General features: G+C 38.3%; 1 protein-coding gene across 3 annotated transcripts in view; it reads right to left on the minus strand.

Moving 5' to 3' along the window:
- Positions 1-20,749, minus strand: part of LOC123520067 (nephrin-like) — a 307,622-nt gene that overhangs the window by 78,683 nt on the left and 208,190 nt on the right. The window lies entirely within an intron of this gene.

The raw sequence follows: 20,749 nt of genomic DNA on the forward strand, positions 1-20,749 counted from the left end.
TTTCCAGGCCAACACTGCACCGCGGCGACAATGCTGACATACCGGAGATAGATGTAAGAGTACGAGGCGCACGCAAATAATGAACCATGACACGAACAGTGACCCGTGTTTGGAGGAAATATTTGCCCACAGACGCCGCCGCCAGATTTTAAGGTTAGATAAGGCGACATTTCCTGAAGAGGCAACGCCTGTTTTTCAGTTCCTAGTTCTATAACACTTCCCTACCATGGTGGAAAGTTACCTTGATTCACCACACTTTCAAATGACAACACTGCACCTGTGGAGGTTACTGTAACAGGATACTGAATAAACTATTTCACAACGCTGCACTGAGTCCACGGTTAGTTGGGTGTCACAATACACGGCAAACATTTCTATTTTACGCGTTAACTTATGAAATAATTTTGTTATTCTTCATTGCATTTTCAAAGATAAATCACTGCAACGATATAGTGATGAAAGATTAATGATAATGATGAAAATTGAAAAAGATTAATAATAAGAATGGTAAAAAATATGATCATAATTACACTACAACTGTCTATCACACCACCACCACCATCACCACGACCAACAACAACAACAATAACAACAAGCAGCTTCAATCCTTCCATTACCATCAATATCATCAGACGCCACACCTGCCAGTTCACAAACACTTCCCTGCATGGCGTCAGTGCTCATCCAGTGGCAGCAATCACTGATCACCAAGGCATTCTTTTCGTAGCAGTCAAAGCAGCTCTTCTTTGAATCACGGCGGACATTGTCAAGGCACATAATACATCTCTGGAGTGTCCCGCGGATCTTCTCATTAGCACAGCGATCTGCACAGCGGTACAAAGGAGCTGAAAGAAGGCGACGCAGGTGAACAGGGCAGCACCGTTCCCTTTCCCGCCCTACTCAATGGAGGGAATAGGTGTGAATCAGTTTATGAAGGAATTCATGTGCAGCATCGTGCCATCCACGTATTCATTAAGCAAATCTCCAACCCTAGGATGGGTAAAAACGAGTCCGTATGAACAATATATATTTTTTCTTCTGAACAAAAACTATACTTTTTTTTTCGCCTCTCGTAAACTATCATTGCAGTTTTAAAGATTAAGTGATATTTTCAATGGTAATATTGCAGTGAAGAAAATATACTTATAACTCGATTCTAACAATATATTTTTTTTCACTAAATAATAATAGTATAAAAGAATACTAGCATTAATCAACGTATAAACAATAACATTCCGGACTTTTTTTTTGTACAATATTATATTTTTGGGTGAGAAGCAAAGACGGGCGAGGCTTAGCGATAGTCTGGATTGCCAGCCTGCCCCTGTGAATGAAAGGGAGAGATTAAGCAAGGAAAGGGGCTTACACCGGCCGTGGGATAGAGAGGGGCCGGAATTAAAAGAAAAAAAATTAATGCGATTGTCTTGTGTATGAGAGAGAGAGAGAGAGAGAGAGAGAGAGAGAGAGAGAGAGAGAGAGAGAGAGAGAGAGAGAGAGAGAGAGAGAGAGAGAGAGAGAGAGAGAGAGAGAGAGAGAGAGAGAGAGAGAGAGAGAGAGAGAGAGAGAGAGAGAGAGAGAGAGAGAGAGAGAGAGAGAGAGAGAGAGAGAGAGAGAGAGAGAGAGAGAGAGAGAGAGAGAGAGAGAGAGAGACCTCCTGCCTTGGTAATGAAAATCAAGCAACACGAGTGTGTGTGTGTGTGTGTGTGTGTGTGTGTGTGTGTGTGTGTGTGTGTGTGTGTGTGTGTGTGTGTGTGTGTGTGTGTGTGTGTGTGTGTGTGTGTGTGTGTGTGTGTGTGTGTGTGTGTGTGTGTGTGTGTGTGTGTGTGTGTGTGTGTGTGTGTGTGTGTGTGTGTTCGGTCGGTCCTGCATCAAACACATCCCTTCAATCCAGGAGAGAAAAATGGTCTTCAATAATCAAGGGTGAAGGATGTGCTCCCGTGCAGAGTAGCTGGCGCACACACACACACACACACACACACACACACACACACACACACACACACACACACACACGCACACACACACATACACTTCTGGTTCTTCGTGTGAGAAAGACATAATTTTACATGATAATCAAGGTTAAAATATTCAAGGTCATCACACTAGAGGAGAAGAAAAAAAAATAAAACAAAGAAAACGGGTAAAGTATGATTATAACCTTCGATTCCAAGATTTAGGGAGAGAAAATGCAAATTGAAATACGTGGATGATTGGCGATGATATAAGACAAAGGCTGGGGGACTGGCTCTCTCTCTCTCTCTCTCTCTCTCTCTCTCTCTCTCTCTCTCTCTCTCTCTCTCTTTGCGTGACAGAATCCAATAATGAGACCATAACACTGAGCCATCAATCTTCATTAGTCCACCCTTATTGTTCGGAAGTTGCTTGACCTGACCTTATATTCACTCATTCACATACCTCTCCCTCTCCCTCTCCCTCTCCCTCTCCCTCTCCCTCTCCACAAAGCTGCTCCTATTACTCCTAGTCCATATGATTCATTTAACTGCATATACATTCTGGTCCCCTTTATCATTGCATCACTTATATTTCCCGCCTGCCGTTCATTACTCTGATCCACACTTAATACCGCAGAGAGAGAGAGAGAGAGAGAGAGAGAGAGAGAGAGAGAGAGAGAGAGAGAGAGAGAGAGAGAGAGAGTGTTGAATGCTCATACTAGTGATTAATGTAAATATGTCATAGTGTGTTGGTTTATTTATGTTTATCTTCTCCAGTACCGTCCGTTATAATATTTTTGGAAAGTTTAATTGTGGAGCAGAATAGCGATGTCATATTGTAGGGCTAAGTGAACCGAATATAAAAAGAATAGTGTGTGTGTGTGTGTGTGTGTGTGTGTGTGTGTGTGTGTGTGTGTGTGTGTGTGTGTGTGTGTGTGTGTGTGTGTGTGTGTGTGTGTGTGTGGTAATTATCTCAGCCAATCTCATCATGGTTCTTTTTTTCAGTGTCTGGACGAGTGTTGATATAAAGAAAGTCATTAGTTCATTCATATATTAAGTCCTATCTGTTTTACGTTCGGGTATAGAATGTACTACATAAACTTTGTGGGGGAGAACTGCAGTACGTAATGAATAAAGATCTCGTGTTTGTCTTGTGTACGAGTATAGATTAGAAATGGTTACAGTTTTTCATTCTCTCTCTCTCTCTCTCTCTCTCACACACACACACACACACACACACACACACACACACACACACACACACACACACACACACACATTACCAAGGATTACCTCCACTTAAGGCAGATGGTTTGTTCAAGAGCTCCGCCGACGAAGCAAACGTGAAAATAACTTTAAACCGGCGGAATAGCACGAAGAGTAGGAGGAGGAGGAGGAGGAGGAGGAGGAGGAGGAGGAGGAGGAGGAGGAGGAGGAAGAGGAGGAGGAAGGTTGAGGCTTCAGAAAAAAGGAGGAGGAGCAGCAGAAGGTGGAAGCGGAACGACTATACCAGCGGATTAGTGTCAGCAGTAATGGGCGGCGGTCGAGGCTGACATCCCGCCCTGCGCTAATTCGGAAGGTGTAGGAAATGCAGCGATTAAACCAAGGAGGCGAGGCGGGCGAAGCTGCGACAACTGCCCACAGGAGAAGGAAGGAAGGAAAGAAGGAAGGAGCGAACAAACGAAGGTAGTAAGGAAAGAGGGTAGGAAAAAGGGAGGGAGGATATGAGGAAAAATAAAGAAACAAAGAAACAAAGAAAGAGAGAAAGAAAGAAAGAAAGAAAGAAAGGAAGGAAGGAAGGAAAGAAGGATGAATGAAAAAAAAAAGAAGAAAGGAGCGAAGGAAATGAACGAAGGAAGGAAGAATGGAAAGAAAGGAAGGAGCAAAAGAACTGGAGGAGGAGGGAAGGAAGGGAAGAATCCAAGCATGAATGAAGGAAGGAATGAAGAAAGGAAAATAAATAAGCAAGTAAGTAAAAATGGGAAGAAGAATGAATAATGGAAAATAAATAAACAAGGGAATGAGGGAACAATCGAAAAAAACGATAAAGACAGGAAGATAAAGAAAGAAAGGAAAGAAGGAAGGAAGGATATACAATTAACGCTTAAACTTAGCACACCAAACTATTTAGAAGGATGAGTAGTATTTGTGATTGTAAGGGTAACGAAAAGGGATAGGAGGAAGAGAAAGAGAGGAAGGGAAGGGAGGCAAGAAGGAAGGGATACAGAAAGGTAACTAGAGGCCGAGTAAGGTAATGGGAGGTAAAGAGAAATAAAGGGGAGGAGGTGAGGGGAGGAGAATATAGGCAAATGGAGGCATGGAGAAGTAATATGAAACAGGAGAGGGAAAGGCAAGGGAAATAATTGGGGATGAGGGAAGCCGGGAAATATTTTCTTGCGTGTCAGAGAGAGAGAGAGAGAGAGAGAGAGAGAGAGAGAGAGAGAGAGAGAGAGAGAGAGAGAGAGAGAGAGAGAGAGAGAGAGAGAGAGAGAGAGCTCTACCTTTAACCTATAAAATACTTTCATGCATTCACCATGCTAAAATAATGCGCCTCTATACCATACTAATTATCACATCATTGTATAAATAAGAGAGAGAGAGAGAGAGAGAGAGAGAGAGAGAGAGAGAGAGAGAGAGAGAGAGAGATAAGGATCAACTGACATATCATAATAAGTCCCATTGGATTATGAACACACAAGGATACACGTACAAAAGAATTAAGGGAATTTAACAACGAATCATGCTAAAAAAAATAGATCCATCGGCGCACAAACACCTATCAATAATCCCCGTCCTTTGAGCAGGTCACAATTAATTGCTTCTAATCCCCCGCAAATTGAATTATAAACGCGACGTGGAAAGCTTGTGAAAACAGTCCCCCACCAAATACGACTATACGTGTACAAACTCATGGGGTGAAAACAAAGTAAGGTGAGAAAAATCATGATATCTGTAAAGGGTAACGTAATAGTGCGGTGTAGGAGGAAGAATGTAAAATAAGCATTAATCTGGTGAAGTTTGTGTTTGTATGTAGGAGTGTGTTGTTTTCCCTTCCTGTTTCTGTCACTGTATGGGAAATTATTGGGGAAACAAAAAGCGTCATATTAAAAAACGCTTCCGTCTCTCACCGCGACCATTTTCAAAGACTACAGAGACGATTAGCCGAGTTCTAAAGGGCATTTTTCCTGTTGGTAATGCAGAAAACTTATGAACATGTCACTAGAATCACAGAAACATCCTTAAAAACCCGTGTCACTTCAGTTAGAGTCCTTTGAAAAACAGTGAAGGTGCAACCCGGAAGTGTTTCAGAATACGGACCAAAAACTCACGGTGGGGGGAAGAATATAATGCATGTAGATTCTGGTCTGGGTGAGGAAAATAACATAAACTAAGGCTAATCTGGTCTAGTTCCTGTACTCGTGTTCTGTTTTCTCCACGTGTCTCTCATTGCAAAAATACTAAAAAAAAAAAAAAAAAAAAAAAAAATCCATGTAAAGATATAATAATTGTGTGATGTTCGAGGCTGGGAAGAGTTAACCTATTAATTAACCCCTTCAGCACCATGACGCATTTCCATGTTCACTCTGGTTACTATTTGGTGTTTTCATACAGCTTCGGAAATAGCGAAGACTGTGGCCACTAATCTTCTGACCTCCATATAGGCCCTTGCTAATGTCAATGAAATAAATGGTCTAATCGTATACAAATCTCAATGTAAATATGTGTCCCAGTATTGAAGGGGTTAATTCAGTAGTATTTTGTATAATTGTCATGATTTACATTTTTCTGTAGGTTTGATGCTTCCTCATTCAGTTTCTCTCATTAGACAGCATTAATGTGGGTAGTAATTGGAATATATTTAAGGACAGAAAATTCAGTGTGTGGGTGTGTAACTGAGAGAGAGAGAGAGAGAGAGAGAGAGAGAGAGAGAGAGAGAGAGAGAGAGAGAGAGAGAGAGAGAGAGAGAGAGAGAGAGAGAGAGAGAGAGAGAGAGAGAGAGAGAGAGAGAGAGAGAGAGAGAGAGAGAGAGAGAGAGAGAGAGAGAGAGAGAGAGAGAGAGAGAGAGAGAGAGAGAGAGAGAGAGAGAGAGAGAGAGAAGCATTGACTAATTTCATATTCCTGACCTACTTTCCTAATTCTTGTAAGTTTAATTCCGTCTTTAATACAAAACTAACAAAAGTACGAAGTTTGTTACATGGATAGACAGACAAACGGGCACACACACACACACACACACACACACACACACACACACACACACACACACACACACACACACACACACACACACACACACACACACACACACACACACACACACAGAGAGAGAGAGAGAGAGAGAGAGAGAGAGAGAGAGAGAGAGAGAGAGAGAGAGAGAGAGAGAGAGAGAGAGAGAGAGAGAGAGAGAGAGAGAGAGAGAGAGAGAGAGAGAGAGAGAGAGAGAGAGAGAGAGAGAGAGAGAGAGAGAGAGAGAGAGAGAGAGAGAGAGAGAGAGAGAATGTGGTATCTGTATAACATTCCAGATCTCATTTAAAGTTTCTTGAAAAAAGTTGTTCTTTTTACTTGTTTTTTTCGTTCCTCTAAGTGCACAGTACCAACATGTTTAAAACTTTTACTGCACTGAAAGGGAGATAATGCTGCAGAGATGAGAAGAAAGTGCCACTCCCTGATGTGATATTTTTGGTTCAATTAGTAGATTTTTACACCTTTTTCTCATTTTTCCTTCAATTTGTGGCATTAATCAACACTCACATGATAGAACTATTATTCATGAGGTGAAAATAATATTGTGTGGTGTTTGTGTATGAGAGAGAGAGAGAGAGAGAGAGAGAGAGAGAGAGAGAGAGAGAGAGAGAGAGAGAGAGAGAGAGAGAGAGAGAGAGAGAGAGAGAGAGAGAGAGAGAGAGAGAGAGCAAACAAGCACATTGTAGTGACATATGATGCAGTGTTTAGTTTCTTGTCGCCTTGTCTGCTTCGTTTCCTCTTTCATTTCCTCTCATTTTGAAACGCCGGCATGAAAACACTTTCGATCTACAATATCACAACAAATAAACTCATGTGAAGGTGCACGAAGAGAGAAAGACCAAGTTAAGTAGAACAATATCTAACAAAACATTTCAGTTCCGAAGTAAATACAGTAAGCTTTATCCTCTTTCCTCTTTCATTCCTTCTCTTACTTTCTCAGACGCTACGCCGACTGAATCCTCGATCTCGTTTTCTCCTATTCCTCTTTGTTTCTCTCTTCCTACTACTTCTCTTCCCCTCTTCGGCCTTTCTTTGACACTCCGTTTATCCACAAGCCATTGTTTCTCTTTCTCTGCCTCTCCGCCCCCTGCTTCTCTTCTCCCTCCTTTTGAAACCTCGCTCGCCTTCAATCTAGGAGTTGTGCGGCGGGTCGAGGCTTTCACTTCCTGATCTCCCCTCGCCAAACACGGGGCTGCTGCATGCATTGATGAACCGGAGGCGAGGAAGCGAAAGGATGACGACGGAGATGAAGGAAGAAATAGGAAGACGGAAGTGGTAAGAAATATAACAACGTAAAGGGGGAAAACGAAAAAGATAGGTAAAGTGGAAAGAGCAAGACAACTAGGAGGGAAAGAGGAAGGAGAAAGAAAGCAAATAAATGGAGGGAGGAAGGAGCGTAACAAGACGAAGAAGGAGAGGAGAGAGGAAGCTGGCGACCGGACCAACCCGATCTTTCGTTGGTAAGTCAGCAGGAAATCGCGATTTGGTCAGCAGCAGATTGAGATAGTCCATTGTGATTGAACATTGAGATTCTGTCACAGCATCTTCCTTTATGGCTCGGCCGCTTTTCCCTCTCTTCTTCTTCCTCCTCCTCCTCTTCTTCGTCTTCCTCCTTCTTGATCACCATCTCTCCCCCAATCAATCTTTCTGTTCCTCTATCCAAACATAAGAGGTAGATGAAAATTAGATGAGGGGCACAGATAAGAGCAGAGGAGAAATGGATGTATTACAGTGAGCGAAGGAGCGGAAATGGGCTCACTGGGAGGAAAAGGAGGGATATGAAAATGATGGCAGAAAATGAGGATGAATGGACCGTCTCCAGTAAAAGGAATAGGAAGGAACTTATTTTGTAGCAACGACTTCTCCCTCCTCCTACTACTCCTCCCTATTCTCCTCTCCTCTCCTCCTCCTCCTGCTCCCTATTCTTGTCTTCACTCCACCCACCTCCTCCTCCTTCCCTTTCTCCATTTTCTCTTCTAGCAACATCAAGAGGTGGGGAAGCCTTGAGTGCGGAGTAAAACTTGGATTAATATGAACACATGTACCTAAAAAGTGTGTGTGTGTGTGTGTGTGTGTGTGTGTGTGTGTGTGTGTGTGTGTGTGTGTGTGTGTGTGTGTGTGTGTGTGTGTGTGTGTGTGTGTTATTTGAAAAAAAAGGCAATTCAAACAAATAATACAATGGAAAACAAATCAAAACTCGCATGAAAAGAGACAGCGAGTGAACAAGATAAAATAATGAAAAAATAATATAATTTACTATACTGCGCAAAACTGCACAGTAAGTAAAAACAAAATAATGTGTGTATTAGCAGCGATTAAAATACAAAAAAAAAATAAATAAATAAATGTAGGAATTAAAAATCCAAACACGAATTATACACGAGAGAGAGAGAGAGAGAGAGAGAGAGAGAGAGAGAGAGAGAGAGAGAGAGAGAGAGAGAGAGAGAGAGAGAGAGAGAGAGAGAGAGAGAGAGAGAGAGAGAGAGAGAGAGAGAGAGAGAGAGAACCATAAGCAGAAAGATAAGGGTAATGGCAGTGTAAGAAGCAAAAATAGGAGAAAATAGGAGGAGGAGGAGGAGGAGGAGGACGAGTTAGAGGAAGAGAAAGAAAAGGAACAGGAAGAGGAGGAAGATGAGGAAGAAAAAGAGAAAGAGAAAGAAGAATAGGAAGAGGAGAAAAATATAGAAGTAAAAAGAAAAAAAAATAAAAAGACGATAAATAAGAAACCACGATATAAACAAGAACAAAACAAGAAGAAAAAGAGGAACAAAATAAAACGAAAAAAAAAAATCTATAAAAAAAATTAATAAAAATAAAAATGTGACAAAACAGGAAGAAAATGACTAGGAAGGGGAACGTGGGTGGAAGAGGAAACATATGGCAGGGAAAAGGGAAAGGGAACGATGGTGGAGGGGGGGGTGTGGTGGTGGATAGGGGAGAAGGGTAAGATGAAGGGGCGGGGCGGTAGCGATTCATCTCTCGCTCCCGGACAAGGACACCAAAAGGATCTCACGGGTGCCAGATGAATCCTACAACCTCCAACAGGACGCCGCAGTTACATTGAAAGAATCCTCGGGAGGGAGTTTATAATCCTGTATCATCTTACTCTCTCTCTCTCTCTCTCTCTCTCTCTCTCTCTCTCTCTCTCTGGAATGTTTCTGTGTAGTACAGTCGTGACTTTAATATTTACACACACCAACATGAGCGTGATATCAGTGTAGCAAGATTTGGGGAAGTGTGTGTGTGTGTGTGTGTGTGTGTGTGTGTGTGTGTGTGTGTGTGTGTGTGTGTGTGTGTGTGTGTGTGTGTGTGTGTGTGTGTGTGTGTGTGGTTGTTCATTTCATGGTGCAATCTGCGTTCGTTCTACTTACCCTTCATAGCCTTCCTCCTGCGAGATTTTTTTAAACGCCTCTTTTCTCTCTCTCTCTCTCTCTCTCTCTCTCTCTCTCTCTCTCTCTCTCTCTCTCTCTCTCATACACACACAAAAATAATTAAAAAATCCAAAAGAACACAACCACCAAACATGAGAGAGAGAGAGAGAGAGAGAGAGAGAGAGAGAGAGAGAGAGAGAGAGAGAGAGAGAGAGAGAGAGAGAGAGAGAGAGAGAGAGAGAGAGAGAGAGAGAGAGAGAGAGAGAGTCCAAAATCCTAAAAGCCCACTTCCAGTACGAATATAGAATTAGAAAATGAAATAGAGTAGATGTTCAGAAGTCAAAGGGTCACGAAAGAGCCTCCTGCCGGCGCTCAGGTGGAGGTCAGAGGGAAGGTAAATAAAACCGCGGAATAACTAGGAAGATTAAACTAGGGTTCGCGGTTGAGAGAGGAGGAGGAGCAGGAGGAGGAGGAGGAGGAGGAGGAGGAGGAGGAGGAGGAGGAGGAGGAGGAGGAGGAGGAGGAGGAGGAGGAGGACTTCTAAATTTGTGTATAGAGAAGGGAGGAGAATAAATATAAAGGTGAGTGCATATACATGGGGGTTTAGCTTTTGTTAATCTCTCTCTCTCTCTCTCTCTCTCTCTCTCTCTCTCTCTCTCTCTCTCTCTCTCTCTCTCTCTCTCTCTCTCTCTCTCTCTCTCTCTCTCTCTCTCTCTTTGTTGTACACCTGTGTTTTCCATCCGCTAACTTCATAATTACATTTCAGGTGTCAGGTGAGGGTTGCAAATCTGTAAAAATGTGGAAGCGTGGAGGGCAGCAGTACGCACCAGCTGGCTCTGGAAACACACACACACACACACACACACACACACACACACACACACACACACAGGTTACATGGAGCACTGAATTAAAAACACGGCAGATTCTTCAGTGAACAGTTGCTGCAAACACACACACACACACACACACACACACACACACACACAGGGGGTAGTGGTAGTAGAACAAAAGCCCGAAACCTTGTTCACATAAGGTACTATCAATCTGACTTCAGGCTTCAGGAGAGAGAGGGATAGAAGGGAAAGAAACTGGAGGAGAGGAGCGGAGGAGGAACAGAAAGAGAAGAGAGGAGAGGAGAGGAGAAAGGAGAGGAGAGGAAAAAAAAAGAACAGGAGAGGAAGAGGAGGATTAACCCAAAGAAGAAAAAATGATACACAACAAACTGACTAAATAATAAAACACGATGAAATAAAAATGTAAAGATAAAGAGAAATACAAAGGCGAGAGAGAGAGAGAGAGAGAGAGAGAGAGAGAGAGAGAGAGAGAGAGAGAGAGAGAGAGAGAGAGAGAGAGAGAGAGAGAGAGAGAGAGAGAGAGAGAGAGAGAGAGAAAGATACAAACAGAACCGGCCAAAACAAGTAAAATAAACAAAACACAAATAAAAACCTAAAAAAAAAGGAGAAAACAAGAACATGGAAGCTAAAACACACAACACACCATTCTGCTCCACTCCAACCCCCCCCAAAAAAAAAGAAAAAACAAAAAAACAAATAAACCTAAAAAATAACAAACACAGATTAACCCATCAAACAATACAAACACACACCCACCAACAGAAACACACCCTTCAAACACACAGGTTACCGATTGCTTAACCCCTTCAGTTCGTGAGACACATTTTTACCTTGAGATCTGTGTACAATTAGACCATTTTATTGACATTAGGAAGGGTCTATGGAAGTCAGAAGATTAATAGCCAGAGTCTTTACTACTTTAATCCCCCACATACGTTTCTGAAGCTGTTTAAAATCACCAAATAGTAACTAGAATGGTTATGGAAACGAGTCATGGTACTGAAGAGCTTAAATACATGACGACCATCTAAGACAAGGTAGTGAGTGACCTAAGTGGCTGAACAGTAAGGACGGCGGTGGGTGTGTGTTGTGGAGAATAGGAGGAGGAGGAGGAGGAAGAGGAGGAGGAGGAGGAGGAGGAGGAGGAGGAGGAGGAGGAGGAGGAGGAGGAGGAGGAGGAGGAGGAGGAGGAGGAGGAGGAGGAGGAGGAGGACAGCATACAAATAAAACAGGGATTACCAAGGCCTTCTTCTCGCAAGTGTTACGTGTGTGTGAAGGATCCTGCCTAATTAGAAGTAAACACTATTTCAAGAGAGAGAGAGAGAGAGAGAGAGAGAGAGAGAGAGAGAGAGAGAGAGAGAGAGAGAGAGAGAGAGAGAGAGAGAGAGGAACAGTGGGAGGGAAGGGAGGGAAGGAGATGGATGATGGGAAATAATGGACTAGGAGGTGGGTTGATGGAGATACTGGATAAAGAGGAGGAGGAGGAGGAGGAGGAGGAGGAGGAGGAGGAGGAGGAGGAGGAGAAGACAAAAGAGTGTGGGATAAAAGAGGCTAACGATGAGAAAGTGAGAGGGAAAAACAACGAAATCTTAGATGGAGAGAGAGAGAGAGAGAGAGAGAGAGAGAGAGAGAGAGAGAGAGAGAGAGAGAGATCTAACTCGTCAGAAATCCCGTGTTTATATATTCACTTCCAACAACAGGAGACGAGACAAACTCACCAGAGGCTTATCACCAAGGTCTCTCTCTCTCTCTCTCTCTCTCTCTCTCTCTCTCGAATGTGTAAGATGATGCCTCGTGAGATAGGACGTTAGGTTGTGTTTCCTCCCCCCACTCCTCTTTCCTTTTCTCTTCCTCTTCTTCTTCCCCGCTCCCTCCTTCTCCTCCTCTTCCTCCTCCTCCTCTTCCTCCCTTTCGCTCTATCACTAAGAATCCTCACGAGCGGCATAAATAAACTCCGACATTTGCAACAGCGTCCCTATGGATGTGTGGATGTGGAGGGAGACTCGTGTGTGTGTGTGTGTGTGTGTGTGTGTGTGTGTGTGTGTGTGTGTGTGTGTGTGTGTGTGTGTGTAGCTTGATTTTCTGTGATTCTTTTATTTTTTGTTTTTGTTTTTCGTTAGTGTTTTTTTAAGTTTGTTTTTCCACCTGTGTTTTTACCTTTTTGTTGTGTTTTCCTTTCTATGAATTGTTACGTCCGTTTTTGTCTTTCAATTCATGTCTGTCTGTCTGTCTGTCTGTCTGTCTGTCTGTCTGTCTGTCTGTCTGTCTGTCTGTCTGTCTGTCTGTCTGTCTGTCTGTCTGTCTGTCTGTGTGTGTGTCTGTGTGTGTGTGTGTGTGTGTGTGTGTGTGTGTGTGTCTGTCTGTCTGTCTGTCTGTCTGTCTGTCTGTCTGTCTGTGTCTGTCTGTCTGTCTGTCTGTCTGTCTGTCTGTCTGTCTGTCTGTCTGTCTGTCTGTCTGTCTGTCTGTCTGTCTGTCTGTCTGTCTGTCTGTCTGTCTGTCTGTCTCTGTCTGTCTCTCTGTCTCTCTCTCTCTCTCTCTCTCTCTCTCTCTCTCTCTCTCTCTCTCTCTCTCATGACATTCAGCATGGTAGAGGACATTTTGAAGTCACCTTATGCAGACTAAGCTGACCCTCAAGCCACGCCTGTCTCCTCATCGCTGCTCACGTAATGTCCTCCCACTTTTTACAACTATTTCAATACTTACAACATTTTCACTCACTTTTCAATCGGCCTTCTAGTAAGCTGATTTTCGAGGATAAATAAAGCAATGCAATTTTGAAACTAAGCCTTTAAAAAGATGGAGACAAGTATCATGTATCATTTTTACTAACACATAACACCGACCCTTATGACGCGCTATCCAGAGACTTCATAAGTGTCACCTGTCCTCTCATACGGATGCATCTCGGTAATTAATGTGATATTTTCCACAATTTTTTTTTCTGAAGAGTTGATGTTTTGACAGTATTAATGTTTCCATATCAGCTTCGGAATCCGCTTACTGCACGGCTGACTGATAAATTGACGGGAACTATCGTAAAAATAACAATAAAAATGATACAGTTGCAAAAGAGTATCGTGAGTGAGCCGATCAGTTAGCCTTACAAACTCGTATATAAAACTTTGTTCTCTCCCCACGACTGTTTTCAGAGGTCACAAATATGAACAGTCATGTTTTTAAGACTGTTTAGCTTTTTTCTATATTGTAAAAAACCTCGTTAATTTTTGTCACTAAAACTGTATAAACACCAAAAAAAAAAAAAAAAAAAAAAAAAAATCAGTGCAGCTTCAGTTACAGCCTTTTGACAATAGTGGAGGTAGTGTGCTCAGGTACTTCAAAATATGGTCCACAGCAAGGAGTCACCAGCAAGAGACATTGATATTATTATTAGTTACTTATTATTACTATTATCATTGTTATTTTTGCTACCATTCCTATAATTTTTGTCAATTGTCATCACTACTATCATCATCATTATCATTATTATTACTATTATTATTATTATTATTATTATTATTATTATCATTATTATTATCATTATCATTAAATAATCATTATTATTATCATTATCATTGTTATCATTATTGTTATTATCATATTATTATCAATAGTAGTAGTACGTGGTGGCAGTAGTAGTAGTAGTAGTAGTAGTAGTAGTAAGAAGAAGAAGAAGAAGACGAAAAAGAGAAGGAAGATTACCATCATTACCATACCATCATATCATAATCATCATCATCATCATCAATATGATCCCCAGAATTACACTGTGTAATGGAAGGAAAAAATGTCCTCTTTTCTCTCTTCTTACCTGTCAATCGAAAATAGAATCAAATAAATAAATCGTTAAACAGATCAATTAGGAAACAAATAAAAACATGAATATAAGTTATTATGAATAAACGCTAATTTTATTTCTGTTTTGCTTTCAATCTCTCATTCAACGTAGAAAGGCAAATGTCCCCGAGACAGCAAACACAAATGCTCGTAACGGACTTGTAAATTAAATGTAAAGGTTAAAGTAGAGATAGTATTGCCAGACGACACTGAACTGCTGTCCTCTCAATAACACACGAGTATCGGATATACATGTGCCTTTATCAGTCTTCGGTCAGATATTCCGGGATGTGCAGCGTTGGCCAGGAGTCAATTAACCTGCCGCCCTCAATATCACTATGCTTCACGTGATCCCCTCAGGCCGCTCTTAGGTCTGCTGCCAATCTTCTTGTGAGGCCTCGTGGTACATCAAGGAGAACTACGTTGAGGGAAAGGCTTGAAGCGAATGTGGGACGTCATGACTACACTGCTGACCACAACAGCTGTATGAGTACCTACATGCTGCGTGCTACTGCCGCCTTTCATAATTTCTGAGAAAGTCCTATCACTGCAATATCCTCAACACGTGAGAGCATGTGAGCTGCTCGTCACTCGTGTTGTTCGCTATTATTAGTTACTCTTCTCTTGGTTGAGTCATTACAGGTCGTCGTCCCTTATTCAATGTAAAATTAAAACAATCTTGAATTCCTGACATCTTTAAATTCATATATACTAAAAAAATATGATGCACATTTCCAGAGAAAATAATAGAGCACTGATGGGGTAAGTCATGCAGTATGAAGGCGGTGCAGGCTTTTGTTCCCCGACACTCGTTTGGTTACCATTTTAAGCGAAAATTGTATATTAAAAGGAATATGCTGAAAGCAGAATTCATCAACAATATATACAGACAATGGCTATTCAGTTACTTCAAAATGAAATTGAGCCTCAAACCTTAAACGTGAATAATATTTCATCATGTTCTGGGAAGGACAAAACCATCATAGCAGGTAATGGATGTGAGACAGTTCAAAGCAACTGCGAAAAACACAAGCAAAGCTGATCACTTGATGGAATTATAATACAAGAAGCGTCAATGATCACAGTGTCCAGTCAGCAGAGAGTGAATGTTCACGCCACAAACCAGGAGGCGGTCAGAGGCTCTTGTGTGAAGGGTTTAGTGGGGGCCTTAAATATTCCTCGTAGATAAAGACACGCAAAGTATCCCTTTTATGACACTCAAACCTCAAGTGACACAGATACGCTTCCAATCTTACTGGTATACTTGTCTCTCTCTCTCTCTCTCTCTCTCTCTCTCTCTCTCTCTCTCTCTCAGCACGCAAATATTCCCTATCGTACAGTTCTCTTTTCTTTTCTTTCTCTTTCTCTCACCTTCAATGCTTCTTTTCTTTTATTTTCATCACCTCCTCCCATCCCTGCTCTTCGTGCTAAAGGTCATCACGACACAAACAAACAACATCGTATTGCCTTTACAGTACCTCCCTAACCACAACGCTCCAATTTCCTGAGCCAGAAACCTTGATGGCAGGAATGATGGTCAAGTATGTGAAGGGTTCCCGCCCTGGCCAAGACCCAGAGCTGACACGAAGGCAATTTGGATGTACTGAGTGGGTGAAGGGAGGGCAGGGTGTAGGAGAGGGTGTTTGTGTAGGCGTGTTCTGTATATCCGTATCCTTCCTAGCGTTAATTAAGTGTTGTTGCAGCTGTCTCTCCCGCCTCCGCTCATTAGCATCGCCTGAACACTGACGTCCCCTGCACTGCTTACCTTGTCGCCGACCAAAACTGTTAGTGCTACTATCACAGTCGCCACCATCGCCTCCACCATTACAGGCAACAATGCGACTATTACAAATGCTGCTGGTATTGTTACTCCTACATCTACTACTAGCATTATTGTAGTCCTGTTCCGCCTAGTACTACTGCTATAGTAATACTACTTATCTTATGAGTACTATTACTATTACTACTATCAAGACTAATGTTGTTACTGCTGTTGCTACTACTACTGCAAAATCAAATCAAATCAGTAGCAACAGCAGGAAAAGTAGTAGTAGTAGTAGTAGTAGTAGTAGTAGTAGTAGTAGTAGTAGTAGCAATAATAATGATAATAGTGATAGTAGTAATAATAATAATAATAATAATAATAATAATAATAATAATAATAATAATAATAATAATAATAATGATAATGATAATAATAATAATAATAATAATAATAATAATAATAATAATAATAATAATAATAATAATAATAAATAATAATAATAATAATAATAATAATAATAATAATAATAATAATAATAATAATAATAATAATAATAATAATAATAATAATAATAATAATAATAATAATAATAATAATAATAATAATAATAATAATAATAATATAATAATAATAATAATAATAATAATAATAATAATAATAATAATAATAATAATAATAATAATAATAATAATAATAATAATAATAATAATAATAATAATAATAATAATAATAATAATAATAATAATAATAATAATAATAATAACACAAACAATGATAATAATAATAATAATAATAATAATAATAATAATAATAATAATAATAATAATAATAATAATAATAATAATAATAATAATAACAATAACAATAATAATAATAATAATAACAACAATAATAATAATGATAAAATAGCAATACTACTACTATTAATGATAATAACAACAACAACAAGAAAACAAAGAGTAAAAGGGACCTATGATTCATGCAGACGTCTTTTCTTGACATGCATTAATTAATTCCCTGAAAGGAGCCCTAACAATTCCATCAGCATAATAGAATACAAAATTAGAGAGCAGTGTACCCAAGGAGGTGCAGAATTAATGCTCCACAGAACGCCAAGTGGTGCATTCAACCTTTTCGCGAAAGAATAACAATGAGTCAACCAGGAAAACTTATAAAAATAGGTGAGGTTTTCATTCATAATCGAAAGCATATTAGACCTTCCGTTAAAACCCCTAAAGTTTTGATAATTTTACTGAGGTGGTTGTTCATTAATATTCACAGTACTGCAAAATAAAAGAGAAATGGGCATCAACTATTTACGACTTACAGTAAAAAATAATGTCTTAAAGATATCATGTCCTTTATTCGATATGCAAAGTACTGTGAAAATTGATTAAGCGGACACAGAAAATGAGAAGAAAAAATATGACGCCAAGTATTGATGACTAAAGCAGAAAAATACAGCAAAATATGGAGTTACTCAATATTCATAGGAGTTGACTTAAAATCGTTTGCATACGCACAGAAAATAAAAGGGAATAAGAAGTTAAGTATTTATAACTGCATTACAAAGTGCGTAAAAAAAAAAAAACATGAAGTCCCTTGATATATTGAGAGCACTGTTAAAATCGTTTGCATGGACGTAGAGAAAAAAAGATAAAAGAATGTTAAATATATATGACTGTAGTGCGATTGTGCCTCAAATGTATGGTGATAATGAAAAGCGAAAGTGTCAATTCTTTTTTCTTTTATGTGGATTTATTTACATTCAGCACTGTGCGATGATTGGGTAATAAATCATCCTTCAATCAGAGGGTCGCTTTCTACGTTTTCTTCAATTTCAACCGTTGTGGATGTAAGGAAGAAAAAAAAAAAAAGTCTGCCGTGTGTTGGGTTTTAATCTCATTCTTTGGTCACCTTTGTTTGGCGGACTGATTGACGGGCTCTTTGTCACCGGAAACTATTTGCATTTTCCTCATTTGCTGCCATCAGTTGATTCTAAAAAATTGTACAGAAAAAAAAAGAGAAGAATTTCGATCGAGCACACACAACCATCCTCTCCCACACATAAACACACAAACCCATCATCCTCATTACCCTATTCTTCCTTCTTCTTCTCCATCTCCTCTTTATAGCAATCATCATCATCAGCCCATCCTTAATCACTAAAGAAGAAGAACCATGTCCGCGTTACTGGCGGGAATTCTCAATGAAAACCACGGCACTTCCTGCAGAGGGCACTTATTAAACAGCCGCCCAGGGAGTGAGGGTGAATACGTAAGAGGTAAGGGAAGGTGAAAAGAAGGTAAGATTACTGTCAATAGCTACCAGTCACAAGGGAAGAAAGGGTTTAGAGTTAGGATATACGAAATAGCGTATCCATTATTGGGAAAGTATGGATTTAGTAGAAGAGTATAGACAGAAGAAAAAATCATGCGCACAACTATGATAAAGAAGTGTGTTGCAAGTTATGGTAAGAGAAATAGTGTCTCAAGTATTGGAAAAGAAAATCTAGAGTAAGTTTTGTCTAAATTCAGTAGTATAGATTCGTTTGAAGATTTATGTTATGGGTATGCGTAAAACTGTGATGCATAAGTGTTGTGAGTTATGATGGTGTCTCAATTATTGGGGAAGTAAATCTGGGTCAAAACGTAAGTATGTGAATTCAATAGCGGAGTATGATGATTCATATATATATATATATATATATATATATATATATATATATATATATATATATATATATATATATATATATATATATATATATATATATATATATATATATATATATATATATATATATATATATATATATATATATATATATATATATATATATATATATATATATATATATATATATATATATATATATATATATATATATATATATATATATATATATATATATATATATATATATATATATATATATATATATATATATATATATATATATATATATATATATATATATATATATATATATATATATATATATATATATATATATATATATATATATATATATATATATATATATATATATATATATATATATATATATATATATATATATATATATATATATATATATATATATATATATATATATATATATATATATATATATATATATATATATATATATATATATATATATATATATACACATATATTGTACACAATGTGGAACAGGTGGGTTGGTGGGTGATGGAAAGAAACTCAGGAGTAGCAGGAGTATTTTATTTCTCCAACGTTTCGCCCATAGGGCACACACACAATAAAATACACACACACACACACACACACATATATATATGTATATATATATATATATATATATATATATATATATATATATATATATATATATATATATATATATATATATATATATATATATATATATATATATATATATATATATATATATATATATATATATATATATATATATATATATATATATATATATATATATATATATATATATATATATATATATATATATATATATATATATATATATATATATATATATATATATATATATATATATATATATATATATATATATATATATATATATATATGTGTGTGTATATGTGTGTGTGTGTGTGTGTGTGTGTGTGTGTGTGTGTGTGTGTGTGTGTGTGTGTGTGTGTGTGTGTGTGTGTGTGTGTGTGTGTGTGTGTGTGTGTGTGTGTGTGTGTGTGTGTGTGTGTGTGTGTGTGTGTGTGTGTGTGTGTGTGTGTGTGTGTGTGTGTGTGTGTGTGTGTGTGTGTGTGTGTGTGTGTGTGTGTGTGTGTGTGTGTGTGTGTGTGTGTGTGTGTGTGTGTGTGTGTGTGTGTGTGTGTGTGTGTGTGTGTGTGTGTGTGTGTGTGTGTGTGTGTGTGTGTGTGTGTGTGTGTGTGTGTGTGTGTGTGTGTGTGTGTGTGTGTGTGTGTGTGTGTGTGTGTGTATGTGTGTATATATATATATATATGTATATATATATATATATATATATATATATATATATATATATATATATATATATATATATATATATATATATATATATATATATATATATATATATATATATATATATATATATATATATATATATATATATATATATATATATATATATATATATATATACATATATATATATATATATATATATATATATATATATATATATATATATATATATATATATATATATATATATATATATATATATATATATCTATCTATCTATCTATCTATCTATCTATCTATCTATCTATCTATCTATCTATCTATCTATCTATCTATCTATCTATCTATCTATCTATCTATCTATCTATCTATCTATCTATCTATCTATCTATCTATCTATCTATCTATCTATCTATCTATCTATCTATCTATCTATCTATCTATATATATATATATATATATATATATATATATATATATATATATATATATATATGTGTGTGTGTGTGTGTGTGTGTGTGTGTGTGTGTGTGTGTGTGTGTGTGTGTGTGTGTGTGTGTGTGTGTGTGTGTGTATGTATAGTGTAGCACAAATAACTAAATGACTCCTTTGAGTGGCAAACATTGATCAACACAACGTACAGGGAAATATCTATCACACACGCGCTGTCCTCCAGTGAGCAGGTAAATAACAGCCTGTAGCAAATCGGCGGCGTGAGCGCCAATCAAATTTATGGACGTAGTTACTCAT

Source organism: Portunus trituberculatus, chromosome 46 (assembly GCF_017591435.1).
Source record: "Portunus trituberculatus isolate SZX2019 chromosome 46, ASM1759143v1, whole genome shotgun sequence".
NCBI lineage: Eukaryota > Metazoa > Arthropoda > Malacostraca > Decapoda > Portunidae > Portunus > Portunus trituberculatus.